Source organism: Miniopterus schreibersii (assembly GCF_964146895.1).
Source record: "Miniopterus schreibersii genome assembly, chromosome: 5".
NCBI lineage: Eukaryota > Metazoa > Chordata > Mammalia > Chiroptera > Miniopteridae > Miniopterus > Miniopterus schreibersii.
Genome location: NC_138106.1, coordinates 13,667,273 through 13,690,486, shown reverse-complemented (window position 1 = coordinate 13,690,486; position 23,214 = coordinate 13,667,273).

Genomic DNA, 23,214 nt, shown 5'->3' with positions numbered 1-23,214 from the left:
TGAGAATATTTTATTTTAGATTTTTTTCTGTTCAAAAAACTAGTTTTATTTTTTGCCTCCTGACTGGACCCTGACTAAAAGAAAATGCAGAAATAAAAATGCTAGAGCTCAAATTCATTGCTTTTGAGTATTTAATTTAATAAGTTGGAAATGGAATGTTTAGTTTTCAAACTGAAGATCATTCCCAGATCTCCATCATATCTTTTATCCATGGCTTCCTTTCCAGGTTAACATCTACCTGCCTTTCAGGAATTAACTTAGATGTTGAGCCTTTTCTGATAACTTATATTAATGTTCATAAATGGCTGAGGTAGCTCCATATCCAAATTCCTTATTGTAATTCTTATGCAATGTACAGGCACCCACTTCCTGTCTTTCTCTGTTCCCACACAGTAACCTGTTTGAGGCACTGAACCAACTCTTATTCATTGCAACTTGACTGTACACTAGTATTATTGCCACATACTAGGTGCTAAATAAATATTACATGAATAAACAAATATTTCAGAGAATGGTTATTTTCTCAGAATTATGGTTGTCAGATTTAATGAATAAAAAAAAGGACATCTCCCAGTTAAATTTGAGTTTCATTAAATCAATGAATAACTTATTTAATATAAGTATGTCCAAAATATTGCATTGCTAAAATAATATACATTGTTAAGCTGGAATTCAAATTTAACTTGGCATCTTGTATTTTTCTGGCAACTGTAGTCTGAATAAAATATTTCTATTTCATCACTAACTATCGACTGAATAAATTCTAGGGAAAAATCTTATGCTTCATATGGAATAGTATTTTTATTTGTAACTCCTGGTTTGAATATTCAGAATATTTCACCTGTAACTCTTGGTTTGAATATTAAATATTTAATATGGTTTTTCTCAGCGCAAGTGGTATGTAAACATTTGTAATGTTGGTTTGTTCGATTATACAATGAGTTGTTGTTGATTGGGTGGACAAAAGTGACTGTCAGAATATTTTTTAGGAACCTGTATACATATTGATATAGTATGTGTACATATAGATATATTCATTTAAATTTGTGCAGCTATGGAAATCATAAGATTGTATATTTTATTATGTCATTTGATGGATAGAGCATGTCAATTGTTATAATAAGTAAACTTGATGCCCTAGATTCAAGATTAATATTTTCTAACAACAGTGGAACATACTTCATCTCCCAGCAGGACATGCCATAATGTCTATTGACTAACCTAGGCAAATACCAGCCTGAAGGTCATCCCTAGAAAATTATACTGTTCCAGGCAGATCCAATAATGTCAATCTATCTTGGATCAGTCATGAGGTTTCTAATATATTGTGGTACTGGAATATAAGTATACCAAGCACAAGTTTTGACAGCTAATAATTATTTAATAAATGATGGCTTCCTTTCCCAATATATTTGAATCCATTTCATAAAAAATGAAAAGATTGTTTCAGAGAAGCTTGGGTGCCCTGGAAGGCCACAGTTTTAGAAATCAACTGAATATTCATGATGATTATGGTAGTTTGACGGAATGTTGAAACACACATACTGTTTTCCTTAAAACAAAAATTCTGGAACTCTTAAAATCTGTTCCGCAAACTTTTGATACGTAATTTTTAAATTAAACTTGTTTTAAGTGTGAACTAGAATTGTCCATAAATAAAAAACGCCTTGTGTTGCTTGAAATTTTAAATTTATTACTATGATCATCAATGCTGATGTAGTCTAACTTCAAGTTTTGTGACCTGAGAACCTGGAAGAATGAAGCTACCACTGAATGAGATGGGAAAAAGTGTAGATGCAGCAGCTTTTGACAAGGGGTGGGGTTGGAAGGAGATTAGGAGTTTATTTCTGAATATTTTAACGTTGACAAGTCTTTAAGGTATCCAAAAGAGAAGTCGACTAGGCAGCTGAAAAATGAGTCTGGAACTCATAAGATAATTGAGGACCACAGTTATGTTTGGGAATCATCTGTATGTAAATGTTACTTAATGAAATTCCTAAGGTGAGAGAGATACATAAAAAAAATGATAGGACGTAGGATTGAGCCTTGTGTCACTCACTCAAACTTTTTTCCAGTTTCATTGAGGAATAATTTATGAATACAATGGTATATATTTAAAGTGTACAACATGATGATTTGACGTACATATACACTGTGAAATGATTATCAAGATCAAGAAAATAAACACATCCATCACCTCCCATCATTAAAACTTCTGTTTTCCTTTGGTCACTTAACTCAAGTTTAAATGTGGGGAGAAGAGAATGCAGCAAATGTGACTGAGAAACAGTCACTATGAGGTAAGAAAAAAAAAGTGGTATTCTAGAATCTAAGATATTTGAGTTTAATTATAAGGAAATCACTGCACATATCTGATTTGAGGCACATACTATCCAAAACCTGAAAGGATATGCTACAAAAGTCTCAAGGTCATGAAAACTAAGGAGAGCTCGAAAAACTCATGGACAAGAGGCAGCTAAGGGGACAGTTCCATGAAATGTAACAGCGTCCTGGACTGCATCCTGCAACAGACAGGACATTAGTGGAAAGGCGGATGAAATGGGTATAAATTCTGGGGTTTAGTCTAAAAAACCTTTTAAAATATGAATAATACTAGAAGAATATAGAAAATGGTTGATCTGAATCATTTGTCAGTTCTTGGGTTGTTGTGAGAAGTACATTGGCTTCAGCGAGTTAAAATAACTTGAGGTAAGGTGTGGCTGTACTAACTGGCATCAAACCGAGAGCAAACCAAATTTGTTAGCAAGGGCTTGGGACAGAGGTCTTTGCTCTAGTTTGAACGTTAATAGTCAGCTTTTGGAACATAAACATATGCCATGGTTCTCATTGTCAAACCAGAGGTGTACCTGCTTTCTCTCTGTATTTTTAATTAGTTTTCACTGCCCGAAAGTGGTTGCAGAAGCAGTAAAAGTGTAAATATTGTCCTGGTTTTCAACTTTACACCTAATTAGACCTCAGGTTATAATATATACATATATATTTTACCTAGAGCTCTGAGTGGCTAAAGGATATCGCCTGATTACATGCAGAAAAATTATGAATTGCCTACACTTTCGTTTAGCAATATAACATATCCTTGCTAATATTTTTGGAAATCATCATATTTAAAGGTCATCCATATTGCAACCATATTTTATGTATTTGTACTTATAGAGATACTTTATATGTGAATATAAACAAAAAAGTGCTGTATCTGTTGTGTTTAAGCCTCAAAAAATTTTGTTTGCTTGTTTTAGGGTTAGCATAATCTGTGAAGTGCTCCAAGGCAGCTGTTCACCTTACTCATCTCTGAGTTATTTTTTACAATAGGATTCTATTTGATCACTATGAATCTTTTCCCTTTGGCTCGGATGTGGTCGGCTACTCCTTGCCAACTACATCTCAGGAGAAGACAGGCATTCTGCTTCAAAGGAGCAGTCCAGAGGCAAGAGATTCAAGTATATGTAGGTTCAACCAACGTTTATTAATAACTACTTTCCTAAAACTTGAGGAAAGACATTTGCTTTCCCTATAACACACACACACACACACACACACACACACACACACACACAGAGTTTCTCTTATGCAAATTGCTGCATTCACATGCAGTGGATAAAACTACTTCAGAATATAATTTTCCTCCCATATGAAAGCATTAGCTGTTCTAAGAGAGGTTAAAGAAGCTTTCTGGAGATTGAAACTATCCTGTTGTAAAGTAAAAATGTACAAAATAAGCAAGACTGGACAAAATAAATAAGGCTGAGAAATTTTGCATTGTTTTGTTTCCAGAACTCTAAATTATAGACCAAATTTGGTTTTTGTAAACCAGCCTTCCATCAGATCATTCTGCTCTGCGGGTCTGGCTCCTTGGGTCCCTAACTTCACTCCATTTCTTGAGTAATCATTTTCCTTGCCCAGAAAGTTTGTTTTCTTATTTTCTACAGCGCACAGGCAGCCAGATGTGGCTCGCTAGGCTATCGCGCCCACAGTATTCTCAGCAGCGTCTCCCCCTACCGGTGTATTCACGCAGCGGTGCTTCCTTTGTTTCCCTACCTCTTGGTGGCTAGCTAGCCACATCAGAAGTATTCTGAGCTATAAAGAGAGGGCAAAGACAGAGGAGTCCCAAGCTACCAAGAGGATCTAATTTCTTTGATAGGTTTTTAAAGATACCTGGGTCTCCAAAATAGGTGTGAAGTAAAAAAGGCAGTCTGCGACAAAACAAGGATTGTAATGAAACATAATCGAGTACCTCAGAGCTAAAACATAGTTGGAAGGAAAATAGTCCAATTCCACGTCACCTCATTTCAGACTGCAGTCTTGCATCTGTTGCTTGTTAGAAAATAAAACAATTCATCTCTAGGCATTTAGAAAGGTGTGAATCCAGTGAATCAGTACTTTAGCGCAGTCCCAGAACCTTATTAATCATGAAAATAAACAGAATACATTTTCTCTCAGTTGGATTAAGAAATAACACATAGGCTTATATGTCCACAAGCTGGCCTAAATCTGTAAGTGGGAAATCACATCTCTTGATAGTAAATATGGGTTAAGCTCTAGGAAGAGTGTATTAACTTAGAAAAAAAGTTAAGCTCCTAAATATTTTAAGACACTTGATGGGATTATCAGATCAGAATAATTAATTGCTACATGCTACAAAAACATAAACAATCTCCAGTGATATAAAAAATTTAAATTACAGTATTTTTCATAAATACATTAACTTATAACATTTAGTCAGCCGTTACTTTAAGAACATGGCCTGGGTCATTGTGCTGAACTCTCCTGCCACTTGTTTCTTTCACTCACGCTGAGTGTAATACCAGCTTACACAACACTCTCATGCAACACTCATCATTAGTGTGAAAGCATAGTTGTTAACACAACTGGATGTTTTTCTGCATAAAGGAAGGTAAAGATGTGTTCTTGGTTGTGGAATATTAAGATTATAATGGACTTGTAATTATATTAAGTGGCTAATTTATCTATTTATCCAAGTGATTTATCTGCATTAGACAGTCATGGAAGCTTAAATAGTAAATGTAGACACAGTTGCTGTAGTTGCCAGCTGAGATCACTGGATGTGGTGTTGGCTACTAATTTTTGTCATTTTGCTAGCTCTTTATCTGTAACTACATTACATTGATTCAAGTGACCTTGGAATTCTATCCACTTAACTATAATGTGTGTTTTTCCAGTATGAAATGTTTGCAGACATAGTTATAGTAAAAGTATCATTAAATTAGAGAAGCACTGTGCACCTACACCCATGATTTTCTGCTGTTCAGTGCTTAAAACATATAGATGAAAGATACACAGATGGATGGATATATAGATAGCTTTAATTCATGCTATCCTGTGATCTGATTTGTGCCTTTTAAAGCATCATTATATTTTTTCAGGGTGCATGGCTCCTCTCTCCCCAACTCTAGTAGTTCCAACTTAAATACAGAAATGTTATAGTGTTCATTAGAAAATATTAATTATACATAATACAGGTCCAGCAGGGCATCTTGGTAGGCTGGTAGAGGGGATCTATGGCTCAGTGTTCAGAGAAAAGCCAGAAATAAGGACAATTATTTCTATCTCTGAAGACACAAAGTACACTAATACGTGGATATGTTTTATTTCAATCCTTACTGATTCGACTATTGAATCTGACTCTAATCATTGTGCATAACATACAGACTTCTCAACCTTTACTTGGCTTAGTTTCCTCATCTATAAGATGTGGGTAAAAACTACAGGAGTAAAGCTAGTGCAAGGGTACAATAAGATCAAAGAGTCCTTACTATGCAGAATAGACTCAATAAAGAGTAAATGGTGTTAAATTAGTATTTCTAGAGTTACCATGGCATATTGGAAAGCTCTTTCCATTAGATATGAAGCAGCCCACCTCCCCGCATCCGTACTTGAATAAATTTAAATAAATCATTTAAACTCTTTAAAGCCTGTTTCATTTGGGGAAGTATAAAGTTTAAACTCCAGGTTAGACTAGACACAAAATAAAACCCAATATAGTTCCTGTTGTAAATTCTCACATTTTTGTAGATTAGAAATAAAGTCAGCATTGAGAAATTCTAAAGCAACTATAGTTTGTCTTATGATCTTAGGTCTGGTGTTTATTCCTTAAGTGAACCCTTTTGTAAAGACAGCCTGAAGGTAAAGTGAGAAAGAGATTAAATCAATTTTTGTACTTGATTTTAGCTAAAAAGGCTGATAGGCAATAAGATTAAAGAGTTTTAAAATATTCTTATCTCTCACACCCCAAGATGATGACATCTGCAATTCTGTAATTATGTTAACAGTCAGATCTCATTTCCGGTTTATGTCACTGTTGTTAGAAATTTACGTCTTCTATGTCTCTTATTTTCCTGGTTTCTTATTCTAGGCTGTTCTCTCATTTCCCTAATTAATGTTAAGCAGACAGTTCTGTTCCTAATTTACCCTGGTTGATATGGTGTTCTCCAGTCTCTAGTTAAGTACTTTCAATACTTGTTGATTTATTGATCAAATATGTGATCAGTTCCAAAAATAGGTACTTAAGAGTTTTATTTGTGTTTTAATTCCTTACAATAGACTCTTCTTAATTTCCACTCTCCGGTTAATCTAGCAGATTAGGTCACTCAACATATTTCTGATTATTACTAAATTTTGGTAAGATGGGTGCATTTAAAATGCATCATTGCATGCCAAATATAATGCTTCATAACTAAGTAGAAGTAGAGATGAGCACAATATGTATTTTATTTTAAAAAATGTGTTTGGAACCAAGAAAAAAAAAATTTAGGAGAAGCCTAACCCAATATATAGCATACAGATTACAAGTGTTTGCAAATCCTAAGGTTGAAAATTCTTGTTAAAAATACAGTAGACACTCCATTTTTTATGTGAAAGAAAGGGATAATATTCACACATTTATCATGTTTATTTTATAAATGGGACTATCCATAATAGGTTGGAACAGGGTCCCATTCTCTGTGGTACACCTGGGTTGACTTCCTATGGCATAAATACACATCTAATTCATCTTAATCTGCCTTACATATGTTAACATGGTGTTTACTATCAGGCAAAATGGAAACCTTTGTATCTTACTTTTAAAAAATTAATTTCTCATTCTTTTAGAGCCAAAATATACTTTCAATACTTCTAGTATAGCTTATGTACTCAACTAAATATAGTAAAATAATTATTAAAAAAACCCCACTGTGCATTACCAATAGTTCAAAATAGTCTCATAGCTGAATTACATGTTCCTTCAACAAGAAGTGGTTCAGTGCAAAGCACATGTATGGGATAAAGTATGGGATATAGGCAAAAGAAAATCTGCATTGTGTGCGCTTCTTCCAGCATTGAGCGTTCTTACAGAGAATGCTCTATTATGGTTTCTGTTCTCTGATTAGGAAGCCTGACTTTTCAGTTCAAAAGCCCCCTGTGGTTTGAGAGTGCAAGGAAAGCATACACTGGTGAAGTGACTTGCCGGACCATTGAAGTTCAATGTAAGCATGGAAGGCAACTCTGGGGAGAGCACCGCTGCTCTACTCTGTGAAGATATCTATATACCTTGAGCTGGTAGGAGGTACAGAAAAGTGATGGCAGGACCACGGGGTACCTTTGATTCACAATAAGATACTGCCTCTTCTAGAATGAAAAGCCACCTGTTGTTTGTCAAAAGGTACTACTTACTGATTGCTGCTTTACATATTAATGCAAAGAACCCTTGGAAGTAGTCTCCTGTGCGGCTGCTGAAAGTCAATCTTTCAACTGTTTCCAGTAGGGCAAACTTAAAAAAAAATGTTTTGTACAGCCAGTAGAGAATGCTTCTTTCTTTAAAGAAATCAGAGCCGTCTGCTGGGGGCAATGAAGGGGTGAAGATATTGGGAGTATTGAGTTGCTTATTGCCAAGCACAGAAAAATGCTAATAAGACTCGTGCTGAGAAAAGCTCTCACTCAACAGGGTGCATCATTGCAGACATTAAGCTGAGGCTGTGAATTGCTGTTAGCCAAAACTGGAGGAAGGCAAAGGAGATTTGTGCCAAGAAGTATCTCCAGTCACTCTGTGAATGGCTGGCTGGGGGCATGAGGTTTGCTGTATTGTTTTTGAAATGATCTGCATAGCAAAAATTATCTGGTGGACTAGATAAATCTATCAGTATCTGATCAAGATATACTTATATTGATAAATTATGTGCTGAGAAATATAAAACGTTAAAGAGTAATAATGTGATTTGATTAACAATCAAATGCATAAATGTATGTATATTAATTATATACATAATAATATAGTTTGTGCTCTGAGGTTCTGAATCTCAATGAAATGAAATTAACATGAGACAAAAGAAAATCTGAACAAAGCCATTTACTGGCTTCTGACATAAGATTTTATATATAAGACCATAAAGAAAATCCATCCACTCCCTAATTTTTGACAATATGGCAAAGTATACCATCCACAAATGAGGCAATTCACAAACCGGTAGACCCACAATCTTTTTTGTTTTATAAGAAATGAAGCAAATAATAACATGGAATGTCCTATTCTAAAGTAAATGGGCTGAATGTTGATATTTGCATGATTCTTTTTATTTTAACACTTCCACTTGGCTTATGCGGCTCTGTTATAGTGCATGTAAGAGAGCGCAATGAAAGACATGACAGGAGTGCTCAGAATGGGTTGCCTGGTGCTGCTGAGGAGGCTGGGTTCTGATGCGATAATGAGCACAGCTCATTTTAATTGCCAATAACTATTTGGATTACCTGATACAGTGTCAATGACTACGCCAATTGTAATGCCAATGATCAGGGCCAGGGAGGTTCACTCTAGATCCTGACAGTCCGAAGGAAACCGTGGAGCTGGAGCAGGATGAGACATTTCCTTTACTTGGCTGCGGAAGGCCAAACATACACAAGAGATAAACCCCCACTCTTCCTAGTGGCTGCCAGCCAGGCGTACACGGGGGACAAACCCCACCTGGGGACAAACAGTACCCAGGGAGAACAAACCCACCTTTGAAAGTCCCGGGGCCAGTCTTAGAGGAACCAGGACAAAAGTGGCTCTCAGCCAATGATGGGTCAGACATTAGTCAACTAACATGACATCTGTTATGACTCAGCTTTATCATGTTTACATAATTGGGGCCTTCACCCAGAGAAGGTGGCAAGAAAGCCTAAGGGTTTTCACTTTCCCTGCACTGGATAAACACAAAAATTATTTTCCCTTTCTATATAAAATACTGATTTAAAACATGTCTGTCAGATGGGCCGGGTACAGAAACTCACCAGGACAGGAAGCCCTGGGTGCCTAGCAAGGGGCGAAACTGGGAAAACAAGAACCTTGTCCCCAGGATAATCTCTCCTCCCCCAGCATATCCCTGGTCATGTGGTTTAGACCCCCTGAGTGTTCCCTCCCTAAAGATAACATCTAGGCCTCAGTGGTATTTCAGCTCCAGGCCCAGAAAAGCACAAAACCAGATACATTTACTAACAACCCCCTGGCACCGACCAATCAGCGGAGACCACGACCCTGAAAGAGCGCACCTGGAAGGCTCTATTGAGACACTCCCCTGAGACCTCCCCTAAGATCCCACCTGCAAGAGAGAGAAATACACTCAGGATGAAGGATACAGTGCATGCCCCCTACCAGGGAAGCACACCAGCACCATCTCCATCCTTCCAAGGGGATTCCAGGAGGCTTGCAACCAGGGGAGCAACGGGCAGCAGCAGCTCATCCAGGGCTAACCCCCAGAGTCTGTCTCCAAGCCCCCTTCCCTCTCTGACTCCCCAGTGAGCCAGAGCAGCCCAGCCTACGCTCCCCTGTTGCTGCTTCTATGCTCTTGTCTCACTCTTCCAAGTATATTTTTGCTGCCATCATGGATCCAGTACCATTTGGCTCAGTGCTGTGTAGCCCTTCCCTTTGGATATGCCCATTCCCTTTGAATAACTTTAATTTTTCTTTATTCACCTGTCTGAGATGGCTATTTAGCCTGCCCACGCACAACCACCACCACCAATTAAATTCAATGTCTTCTAATGCAGTCAGGTAGAAATAAATAGAGAAGCGTTTAGGGTAGTGAAACTGGGAAATCTGAGTTTTATGGTCTTTTGCTAATTAGTTCTCCTTAGAGCAATAACTTAACTTGCTTGTGCCTCATTTTTAAAAAAAACAAATAAAGGTCTACACAATTCAATACAATTTCAGTGTATAGGTTCTATGTACGGACAGGGAATTCTGTTCCTCCGTCACTCATTTAATAGTTTAGAAAAAAGAGGAAATGTGCTAAGATGTGTGTGTGGGGTGGGGGGAAGGAAGAGCGTGCGCTCTGGAAATGCCCTATCTATGAATATTTCTTGATAATCAATGTTGGGTTTTCCAGTTTTCAGCTATGTAACTTTCCTTTATGTTTTCCATACCAACTAAAAAACCTGCTTAGGGGTCAGAAAGAAAATATGTCTGTGTTCAGAAGCACACTTTCAACTTCCAATTCTCTACCTTAAATTTAACTCATCCAAGTCAAAACTACTAGTCCACATGCTTGTAAAAGAAAAAGCACTGGGAATGTGATACAAAGGCGAGGAAGACTTTACTCAAGACTACTGCCACGGGGGTCAGGACTTTGCAATAGTACAGAAAGACTGAGCACAATTCTGATGAAACAAAGCCCAGGAGGATTTTAAAGCCTGGGATGAACCAATGGAGAAGTACTAGAGGACTTCATGGAGGAGGTGGTAAATATGGTTAGGCCATTTATCTTTGCTAATTGTTACTTATCTAAGTTAAATTCTTACGATCCCACAGAGACAGGGAAACAAGGACCCTACCTTTCTTGATGGTCCTATTTCAAAGGTATTGCACCCAGGATACTGAGAAAGATATTCCTGGGTTGCAGAAGATGTACTTCTCAAAGGGGCAAAGATGAATTCACAACCTGCCCTTATAGTGTTACGAAATACAGGAAACTGTAGACTTGGTGTGGAAAAATTTTCCAGTACTTTTCAGTAACTTGAATTATAATGAGCATTTCATGTTTAAAAAATAATTGCTGTAGATTTCTTAATGGTGAGGAAATTGTTGATTCTATCTTTAGTCAGAGAGCACAAACTTCACACATGACCTCCAAACAAATCTGCATATGTTTGCACTGAGAAACTTAACATGTTCACTTAGATTAGTCTGAGCTCTTAAATGTTTCTGTGTTTCTATATTAATTTAAATCATTTTCCCTAGTGATTAAAATATAATTTAATCTTATGTAATTTTCATGCTTACTAGACCCTTGGGGAAATTTTGTTCATGAATTTCATTCATTTCATTAGTAACACACAACTAAATGTTAAGTTGTGAGCTTATGGCAATATCTTTTATTTTTTATTTTCCATAGTGTTAAATAAGTATGTAGTTCTGCTAGAATATTAAGCATTGAGTTAAGTTTGTAAGTAACTTCTACTTTGTATATGATATGCATCATTGATATTAACACTATTTCAAACTCTCTGTGGTAGGTTCCTCTAGAGTAATGTCTCCCAGCTTTTTAGCATGGCTCTTAGGTTTCCCTGATCCTGTTATAGTGGCCTGTCATTTATCTAGTGTATAGTGGAGGGAAACTGTGGAAAGCACTGAACTACCTACTATGAATGAATAATAACTTAAAATGTGAAAGAAAGGATAGGAGGAATCACTATTTTTGATATTCAATAGCCGGGTTGACAGAAACAAGCACAATTTCGCTTTACTGCTAGCACTACAGGGTAGTCATAGTCTGGAAATGCAGGTAATTATATAATAAATATTATACTATTTGTATTATTTATATAAAATATACATAAATAATATAAATATACTGTGCATAATTTATATATTGTATGTATGAATAAACATATAACATGTTTTTTTGATATTTTAACATAATACATTATATGTTCCATAATATGTTTAACATTGGTCCTCACTACAACATAGGATATATACATCTGTGATGTGCACCCTTAGATGGTTTATGCCTGATATTCATTGTATAAACCTGTGCCTGTAGCATAACTCAGAAGTAATCAAGGGGATTCAAGTTGATTAAAAATTCTTTAATATCTGTTTTCAGAATTTAAGGCAATTATTTATTTTAACTTACTTTTTCTTGAAATTAAAAAAATAAGTTAAAATAATTATTAGGCCAATATCAAATATGATTTATTAAAAGTCTGTTTTAAAATACTTTGGCAATTTCAGCAAATTACTAAGAGTTCTATCATAAATATCATAAATACTCAATTTATTATTCAATATGAGATAAATAATGTTGTTTTACAGAAATGAATTCAGTGTTAGAATGCTCTTAGAGCAGTAACAAAAATATATATTTATAATACTTTATGTTGTTAATTAGCTATGATAGTTATCTTCCTGATAAAACTTAAGTTTTTGAGCTTGATGTGCCTTTGTTATTTTTTGTCCACTCAATATTAAGTACCCTTACCTCTATTTCTGCTAATAGGAATGTAGAGATCACTCTTTCTCCATATTTGGTCCACAAATTTTTGGCTGGGATCCATCTCACAACTCTAGATCTAAGATAGCAGTTCGTCTGTGCCCTTGAACACAGTAATTACTTCATGGATTGTTACTTAATCCAATCACAGTGAAAGCATTCAATAAGATTCTTGATGAGAAACCTGAGTAAGAGATTCATTGTTTTCCCTACTACACTACACATAAAAGTATCAGGGCTGAAGTTGAGTCTGCTATATTTTGACTTGGTAATAAAACTACCAATAGTGAGAGAGATGGATATGAACTGACTCATGACAACAAAATTGACCCATGAAGCCAGTGAAGACATGTTAGCCTAGCCAGAGAAAATTGTAATATATGTACAAAGAATTCTTTCTTGTCTATACCAATTCATATTAGATTTTATTTGGTGAGCAAAAAGCGAAAACTGACATCCTAGCTGGATTTACCATTCCTTCACACAGCCTCCTGCTCAAGGAATCAGTCAATAATAGAAGAAAGGTCAATATCTACTGTCAGCTGGGTCCATAGGGGGTGTAGTCAGTAATTATGAGTTGAAAACCAGAGCTGAAACAATGAGCTTCCATAGACTGCTGAACTGATACTTAACAGAAAAAAAATTCTACTTGAAGTGTGGGTCAGAAAAGAATAAGCTCATAGACAGATTCTCAGTAACAGTAATTATGGAGTGTGAGAATTAATATCTTTCAGCCTGGTATATATGCCAGTTCCTGCTTTCCTGTGATCTGTTGGCCTTTATGGTTTGTGTTCCTCATAGGGGTAGATTTCAGATTTTTATGCGTGACTACATAAACGTCCTTTTTTTTTGAGAAAATTTAACTGGTCTGCTTAAGGGAACAAAAATAGCCTAATAAAAACATTTTACTTTGATACCATGTAGATTTATAATTTCCAGACTTTTTTTTTTCACTTTAGGTAATTAAAATAACATTATTGATATCTTTATTTTTCATCATTTTATTATTCCAATTTTAAAATTATTTGGGCATGGTAATGATGGTTACATGAGTGTTGGTCTTTGTCAAAACTTGTAAACATATATACTAACAAGGGTGAATTAAAGTTTAATGAGTGTAGGTTATACTTAAATAAAAATATACATGACTTGGATAAATGTCAAAGGTAGTCATTATCATCATTGTTATCTTCAATGTTGTCTTCATAATTACCCTCCAGTCATAAGATAAAGTATGGATGGATTTATCAGTGAGGCAAAACTGACAGAATACTGGGTGACGAGTACAGGGAGGTTAATTATAATGTTGTTTTAATTTGTATATGTTTTGAATTTTTCCATACTAAATTAAAAAAAACACACCAAACCTAGACACACACATGCACGCACAAACACACACGCACACACACATGCACATATCAAACAAAAATATTTTGACAATGCATAAGGAATTATCAAAACTAGAAAGATGCCAATCCTAAGGGTTTGTCTAACATTCTCTAGATTATTTGTCCAAGCTGCAACTAATATTGTCTAAAATTCACCAATCTCAAGCAATATACCTGTGAGGGATAAGCAAACCTTTATTTTGGTCAATGGTACAAAAATATCTAAAAAGACAAGCAAACTGCTTTTACAGGTGTCTAGGAAAAACTAGTAACATGGGAGAATGGTGAAAGTTCATGAAAATTTAGAATCTAAAATTCTGTGTTTGGGCCTGATTCTATCATTTACCAGCTGTGTGAGCCTCTGGAAGTGATTTAACCTCTCTGAGGCTCAGTTTCATCAGTAAAATGTTAGTGAAAACACTTGCCTCATAAGATTGTTCTGAGGAACAATTGGAATGATGCATGCAAGAGCTATTTGTAAAACTGAAATAGTGGTTCTTTCAATTCCTATTTTGTGCCTTAGAAACTTTTTTGAATAGAAATGCATAACCAGCAACTCACTCATTTATTCCGCAATTTGTAAAGAATTGTTGGAGAGTGTCATCTCTTTTATTTAGTATTTTTCTTTTAGATTTTCTAGTTCACAGGCAGCAGCAGTCAATTACTACCCTACTTCCAAACGCTTTAATAAAATCATTTGGTATGCTCAGAATAAATAACCACCTGATTTAGGAAATAAATTGTTGGATAAAATATGGCAGAGCACAAAGTACTTCATAAAAGTACATAGACTGCATTGTCCAATACATCAATCTATTTATCTCACTAAGAATGCATAAGCAAATAATAGCTCCCTTTATAAAACATGTACGTACATCACTGATTTTCTAAATTGTATTTCTTAGTAACGAATAGATTATATATATCTTTGGGTGAGACAGCTGTGATGTTGAAAGACAGATGAACTTGGCATCAGTACACTTGGCTCGAGTTATTTTCTTTTCTAAGTATTTGACTTTGAATAGTCACCTACTTTTCAAAGTGATAGGTCCTTGATATTCAGAAGAGTAATTATCGTTGCCATTTTCAACTCTTGCTAATGCAAAGTTGTGGTAAACATTTCAGTAACTAATAAATGTAAGGATCTCTTCTATAATATATTAATACATATTACAAAATGTAACATATTTTATTACATTTAATAAATACTAAATTTATTAATAAAAAATCCATTTTTGCCATTGCTTCCTTCTTTAGAAATTTTTATTTCAATCTGAAAATAATCAAATATTTTAATTATATCATGATTATTTTCAGATTAAATTGTTCATCACAAAGGAGTAAGTAGATGCTCTAACTGTCTTGTCTTTATCTCTATAATTGTAAAATTTAATAATTTCCCTTAGTTTTACTATAATAGAAATATTTTCTTGAGCAAAATTTTGTTAAAAAGTGACTTTAAGTTCTATTCAATGCACATTTAAACAAACCCCAAGCTATAGTGTTCGTAAAACAAGTATGAATATATAAAATTATATATATAAATGTAAATTATATATATTGATATACAGAATAGATATACATTTCTGCCTTTGCCTATCATTATTATGTAATTTCCCATATGTAAACAAGTCATGACCTATGTGATATAAAAAAACACCTACAGGAAGTATATTAATTTTTTTGGTCTTGTAATAATCTATCGCTTTCAAGCCGATTCTGATGTATCCAATTAAAATTTATAGTCTCAGCGTTAAGGTAAAGTATGTTTTTATTTCAAATTAATAGTAGTTTCAGAAATGCAGAGCCATGTATATTATATAATGTATCTTTAATCAAGACATGTTGATAATAAAAATAGAAACAGCTATACTGTATAATTTTTTTATAAATAGTCATAAAGACACAAGATGGCAGTACTAATCTTTATGAGTTCTGGCAATATGGCAATGTACATGAAACTTTTAATGCATTTCTCTTGTTCTCAGTATTTGTAAAGAAATTTTCATTTCTGCCCATAAACTTTCACCAGTTTGGTGGAATTAAAAAAAAAAAAGCTAATGAGTGTATGCTATCTATGGTGTATCTCTATCTATCTATTGGCAGCCACTGCATTTAGTAAAACTACTTTGTCTTTAGAAATAACTTCAGTTTCCTCATCAATATAATGAGCATGTTGGTCTAGATAACCTTGAAGATTCTTCCACTTTTGATAACTACATCACTTATTAAACTGGGAGTTGTGCATTTCAAATGAACTTTCTGATATCTTAGTGAATAAATGTATTCACAACTGAAGACCAGCATGGCAGTGGACTTCCTTCCTGCTCAGTGGTTATGTAAAGGTCTGTGGTGGCTATGAATCCTCATTCTCTACTAGATTTGGAATATTTAGATTCCCTTAATTTTATGGATTTATTATCACGTAACATTTTAATGGCCATTGCTAGGTAACGTGTCAAGGAGTACACGGTGCATCATCCTATTTTATTATAAAGTGTCAGTTATGGGATCTGCCAACTTCCCTTTCTTCCATCTCCAAAGAACTCTTTCTAATTCTGCTGATTATAAGGGAGTTGGGGACTATTTTCTTTTCCAGAAATAGCAGAGTAGCATCTTACCCGTTTTGTTTCTATTTTATTTGTTGTTGTTTTGTGTGTGTTCTTTTTTCTCTTCAGTAAATATAGGCTTGGGATTTTCACTCTTAGTCTATTCAGGCTTATTCTATCCTTATACTGGAGGGGCTCATAAACATCCCAAATTTCTTACAGTTTTGGGGACTGGTGGTCTAAGATCAAGGCTCCAGCAGATTTGGTGTGTGGTGAGGAATCACTTCCCGATTCACAGGCAGCTACCTTTTCAGTGTGCCCTCACGTCTGGCAAGGGAACTCCCTCGGCTCTCCCTTATTACAGCACTAATCCCATTCCTGAAGGCTCCACCCTTATAACCTTTGCACCTCCCAATGGCTCCATCTCCAAATACTATCCCACGGGGAATTAAGAATTAACATATGCATTTTGGAGAACACAGATTCAGCCTCTAGCATTATCTATTCCTACATTTCTTATCTTGATTTGATTTACCTTCCACATATTCTGTAATTTAGCAAACCTCTCCCCATGCAACATGGCCACACTCCCTGAACCCGCACAGGCTAAGAGGCCAAGGACCACAAGCAGTCTGACCCCAGGGTACCGCCCTGTAATCCCGCCAGGAACTGGCAAATTGGGCCGATTCCCATTCGCTTCTCCACCTTGTGGGAGGCCTCTACAAGCCCTGGAGCCATCCCCTCATCCTCCGTGGGGTACAGTTTCAGCCCGTACAGCCGCTTAGTTGCAGCGTACAATCGGTTCCTCCACGACAGAGTTGCCTGCCACTCACGCCATCTGTATCTTCCCCTTCCAGTTGGGCATCATCTTGTGGATACAGGGAGTTGCCATACGCATCTTGCTAAATTTTTTTCTCAGCCTATTTGGGCTCACTGAATATTTACAGGCAAAATCTACAGAAGCGTGACAAGCCAGCTTAGCAGCTGCAGTAGCTTCTGCTCTTTAGGAACAGCCTGACCACCTCCAAATGCCACGTCAAGAATCCGAACACTTTGAGGACTCTGTGCGATCTTACATGACGGAAAAAGCAAACCTTTAGCACTATATACTCATTTTTTTTTCCATTAAATCACCCATGATAATAATTCCGTATAAATGTCCTCTTTTGAGAGATGCAGTTCTGAATCGTATCCAAGCCTTTGCCGATGTTCCTGTGATGTTAGGTACCATTCTGTTTTCTGCCTTCACTGTACTGGGATGCTTTTGTAACTAGTAGTCGTCACTGCCTTCATAGCTCCTTACTTAAACATCCTTAGACCCTGAAATGTAAATTCTACCACTGTTCTGATGAAAACAGGCTTTTTATATAATTTCGGAGGTTCTGTGGCAAATGAGGTCTAGAGCCGGGTCTCACTTGCTCCTCAGGCTTCCCTTCCGCCCTCTTTCTTTTGCACACCTGCTAATACCCTCCTCCGTTCCACACCTAGCCGTGCCATTTTACCTTTTATTGTCTTCTCTCTGCTCTGATTTACACTCACGAATCCAGTGAATCCAGCTAATTTATTCTTTTTACTCTCTGCTTCTCAGATCCTACAGGTCTGGAAATTCAGGACCCCTAGGAAAGAAGGGGTTAGTTGTGACTGTTTCCAATTTTACAAATTCCAGGTTGGTCAAGTTCAAGTTAGAGAACCTAAAGTCAAAAGCTATATTTCTCCAACAATTGGGGTCATTTTCATTTATACTAACTTCCACTTTCAGGTGGCAGGCAATAACAGAAAATAGTCTGCGACTACATGGTTTTGTTTTGTTTTGTTTTTTGTCATCTTCAAAAACATTTTCAGGTAAGAGTTGTTATTTCTCCCATTTTACTTGAGAAAACTGAAGCATGGAGAGATTAAGTCACTTCCCCAGCCTGGATAGATCCAGGCAGTCCAGCTTCACAGTGTGAGCACATGTGGACTTTACAGAGAAGAAAGGAACTGGCGTACAATATTCCATAATTCAGAAGGGCCGGGACAGATCTGTAAGCCAGCCTTTATTATTCTGTCCTGTACCTGAGGACTCCACTTCAAAGAACTGTTTTCCATACTTGTTTGGTATTTACAAGTCCATCACTGAGTAAGAGACCGAGAGGCACTAAGTAGCTGAGAGGAAAACAAGAAAATGTTGATTTGTAAAATTGTTATTTAATTTCCAAATGTTAATTCTAAAGACAGCTAAAGATAATAGGATGAGAAATGTGTGTTTGAGTGCATATGGCTGCTGCTGTATTCTGCACAAAAGAACTGTGATTTTCAGAAATCCAACAAATACATTTGGGTGTTAGCCAATCTAGAAACAAACAAAAAGCATTCATTTGAAAAATCCCTGCCTTTCAGACCTACACCTCAGCTTTACGGAGTATGATATCTAGCAGCATAACAATATCAACAGCCTTACCCAGACCCTGAGAGAGAGAATAAAAGTCTTGGTTGCCGTGGGTTTCTTTTTTGCACCAAGGTTCTTATGGAAAGGTTAAAGTCGACTGAAAGTACAGTAGAGCCAAATGAGCCTGATTCAGTGAAAACTTTGCGAAGGTACGGAAGCATGAAAAAAGTCATCATAATTCTCGGAATTGTAGGTATTTCTCTTTAGGCTGCCTGCCAAAGCCCTTTCTTGCCAGTGAACATGAGCTGTGTGTGCTACTTTTTGATGGTATCGCCTATGATAAACCTTAAATAGTAAGGCAGTTCATTTCAGATACAGATCTGAAGTTAACTTATCCAACTTATCTGGTCAGAAAATCTTGCTGTAAATCTTTCAAAAACAAGATGACTTGTGAGATTTTTTGTAATCTTGGATTGTGTCTGGGGAGAAAATGTGACATGAGCAGTTGTCTCTACGGTTTCAAGTAAGACTAGGAAATACATAACCCAGGGAAATATAAACCTGCAAGTGAGCAAAAAAATAAGTTTTCTCAGAGTCCATAATGTAAGAAGGATTAAGATGTGTGAGCTTGATAAAGTTAAAATTTTATTTACCTCAAGGAGTTTCCACTTTTATCAAATTCACTGCATCCAGTATTAGAATTTAAAGACTAAAAGAGAAATAATTCAAATCCATGATGATTTTTATTTTGAAGTCAACATCTGATCTACAGTCTTGTTTTATAGAAGAAATGAGTAAGATGGTAGTACCTATCTCAAAAATGTCATCTGCCTCTTCTAGTTGAAAAAAGCAGGGTTAGTTTCAAAATCTAATGTTGAAAGAAGACATTTTCAATAAATTGGATGTGTTTCTCACTATTTTTTTCTATTGCGTAACAGTCACTGGGCATAACAGATTTTTAAAGAAGATTTCAATGGGGAGATATAACAAAATTTAGGTGTTTTAGAAATACTGAATAATAGAATAATTGGCTATAAGATTTAAATTCTTTGGACATAATATTAAATGATATTAAAACAGTCTTGTTAGCATAGGTGGCTCACCCTTACCTAGAGAAAAGCAAATATTTTGGAGTTCCATTCTCAACCCTTAGATTTATTATATAATATTGAACAAGCCATCCTCTTTCTGCCACTTTCTTCTTGAGAAATTTTGGGCAAAACAGTAAATCTCTCTTGACCTCAGGTTAGCCATCTATAAAATGAGGGGGTCAGAGCAGGTTATCTCTGCATCTTGTAACTGCAAAATTGTATGTTCTAAATTATTTCTCCATTTTTTTTTCTTTCAGTTCCCCCTACTGACAGGAAAACCTTAAATTAATGAGTAGTACTTACCATATGCTAGGTCATTTAATATAATTCATAACAGTAGACACAATAAAATCTGAGCTATTTTAAAACTATATTTGGCATTTTAAACACTTTTAAAAAATATATATATCTTTATTGATTTCAAAGAGAGGGAGGGAGAGGGAGAGAGAGAGAAACATCTATGATGAGAGAGTCACTGACTGGCGGACTCCTGCACGCCCCCTGCTGGGGGCTCAAGCCTGCAACCCGGGCATGTGCCCTGGCCCGGAATCAAACTGCGATCTCCTAGATCTTAGGTATGAGCCAGGCCGGCTGGGCGAAACATGCTTTTTAGTATTGATTGTATCTGCTTTGTAATTATATCATTTGAGTCAAATATGCTTGACAAATTCAACAGATTTTTTTGTATGTCTATTAAGAACTATAATGTTGTCTTAAATAAAAAAATAAAAGGCAAGGGAGACGACAAGTCAAGAAAGAATAGATACTAAAAAGTTAACTAAGCAGCCCAATCCACTCACACCCTGCAAAGCACAGAGGTTTACTTCTGAAAGAAGCTAAAGGTTAGACTTCAAGAAAAATAACAGGGTTAGGGTTAAAGCTCTACAAAGCTTACCTAAGAGCATAAACTTGTTAAAGGTTTAGAAGTAAAAGTGTACAAAATATTGAAATTAAAACATAATTGTACAATAACTATAGCATAATATTGAAGCATAAACCAATGATGCTATTTCTGACCCCCTACCAATGGGAGATGATCAGATGATGGATTAAAGAAACAGATTATCACTTCCCATAACATTATCATTCCTGGAAGAAATCCTTTTGTTGAGATAAGAAGAGATAGATATCAATGTCTTTTCTTTTTAAGGAAGGGGGGATTAAGCCTAAGAAGTACAAACATTTAGCATTAAATAAGATTTCTCAGGGAGTATAAACTCTCCCTTGCATTCCTTTAGGTTGGTCTGCGTGTCAGTCTCTACACTCACATACACCTTATGTTGTATATATGAATTTTAATAACCATTATTAGGTACTTTCAGAAAATGCACTTTATTTTTTTGTCCTAAGCCCTTAATTTACACCTGGTTTCTACATGCTCAATAAATAATTTAATTTAACAATAATTTTGTTAAATAAAAATGATATATGCTCATTGTAGAATATGTACAATATAAAATAGATGGCAGAAAACACGTCACTGTTAATATTTTCTTTCCATCCATATGCATCAATTACCAACTAAAATAATTGTCCTCTGTAAGAAACCATCCTAAATCTTAGTGATTTAAAACAAAAATATTGAATTTGGTCATTTTTCTTCAGGTCAGCTGAGTGTGGCTGCTCTGAAGTGCACAGAGATGAAATTGATTATAATAAGCTCTAGGTTGGGTATGATTTTTCTCTAAGTTGCTCAGAAAAGAGTCATGAGGTATATGTGAATAAATTTTCTCCGATCCACCTTGATCTTGTAGGTTAGGCAACGCATGCCTTTTTCATTATGATGGCAGGAACACAGGAGGGGCAAGAAGGAACACAGGGTTCCTTAAAGGAAACGATACGGTATCATTTACATCTATATTCTACTGACCAAAGCAAGGCTAAGCTCTATATCTGTTTTCCCCCCAATATAAATCTTATAAGTTATTGAACGCAAAGACAGTGTTTTACAGTTTCTATCTATAAATCCTTAGGTTGTAAGATAAACTACTTTTAGTTTGTATTTATTTTTTTCCTTCTCAACAGACAAAACTTGATAAATTATTTCAATAAATAGTCTGTACTACCATTGGAAAGAGACGGCCATACACACAGTTAATATATGAGAATGAGATATCACCACCTTGTAAAATCTGATAATTAAGTCATCCTTCTACAGGAGCAAGTATCATAAATGTTTCAGTTTTATTATTGGTACTGTTAATTTTAAATATGTGAAGTCATTTGTGTTTTTCTTCCATCATGCAAGCTATAGTTCTTTTATTAAAGGTTTTCCACAGTTTATTTATATATCTCGCAGCTCATATATACCCCTCCTCCCCGGTTCTATAGAGATTGGTTGACTGAAATTAACAACTACTTGATATGAATTTAAATTGATTTCCAAATACAGCTACCAACTCACATTTGTAAGACAGTAGTTTGCATTGTAGGAAAAAGTATCGGAGACAAGCAAAAACATACCTAGATGGAAATTCCTACATGCTGAAAATGTGTGTGTGTGGTTACTCTTTTCTTTTTAAATAAATTGGGCATTATATTCTATGATCAAATACTTTACTGTTTGCTTTTCTAATTTCTACTCATCTTCATCAATTTCCCTTCCCTAATCTTCTTCAGTTTATAGATCATCATTTACCGGAAAATTATGTGCCAATCCTCTAAGTCTGGAAATTAAAACATTAAAACAAAGACACGTTTACTTAAATGTTGTCTTAGTTTGTTCAGGCAACTATAGCAAAATGACACAGACTAGGTACCTTATAAACAACAGAAATTCATTTCTCACAGGTCTGGAGGTTGGAAGTCCAAGATCAGGGTGGCAGTATGATCAGGTGAGGACCCTCATCTGGGTCTCTGAGCTCTCAGCTGGGTTGTCACATGGCTGCAGGGAGCTAGGGAGCTCTGTAGGGTGTCTTTTATAAAAGCACTAACTTCATTCAAGAGGGTTCCACCTTCATGACCTAAGTAGTTCCCAAGGCCCTATCTCCTAGTGTCATCACACTGGCATTAGAATTTCAACATATGAATTTGGGGGGACATATACTCAGACCATACCAAACAAATATGTAGTTAAAGTCTCTGTCTTATTGTTGACTCTTTTCATTACAGTATTTTATTATAGGACTGAAAGTTTATTCATATGTATCTTATGGTCCTTTGCAGAGCAACTTAGAGAAAAATCTGATACATTGTTTAGTGGGAGGAAAAAAATGATCTCAGTTATATGAGAAATCATTATGGATTGTGCATACTCAATAAAATTAACAGCTTATATCAGTTTCTGTTTGAGTTAGGCAGCCTGTTTGAAAACTGGTTGGGTCTGTCAGGAGAAGG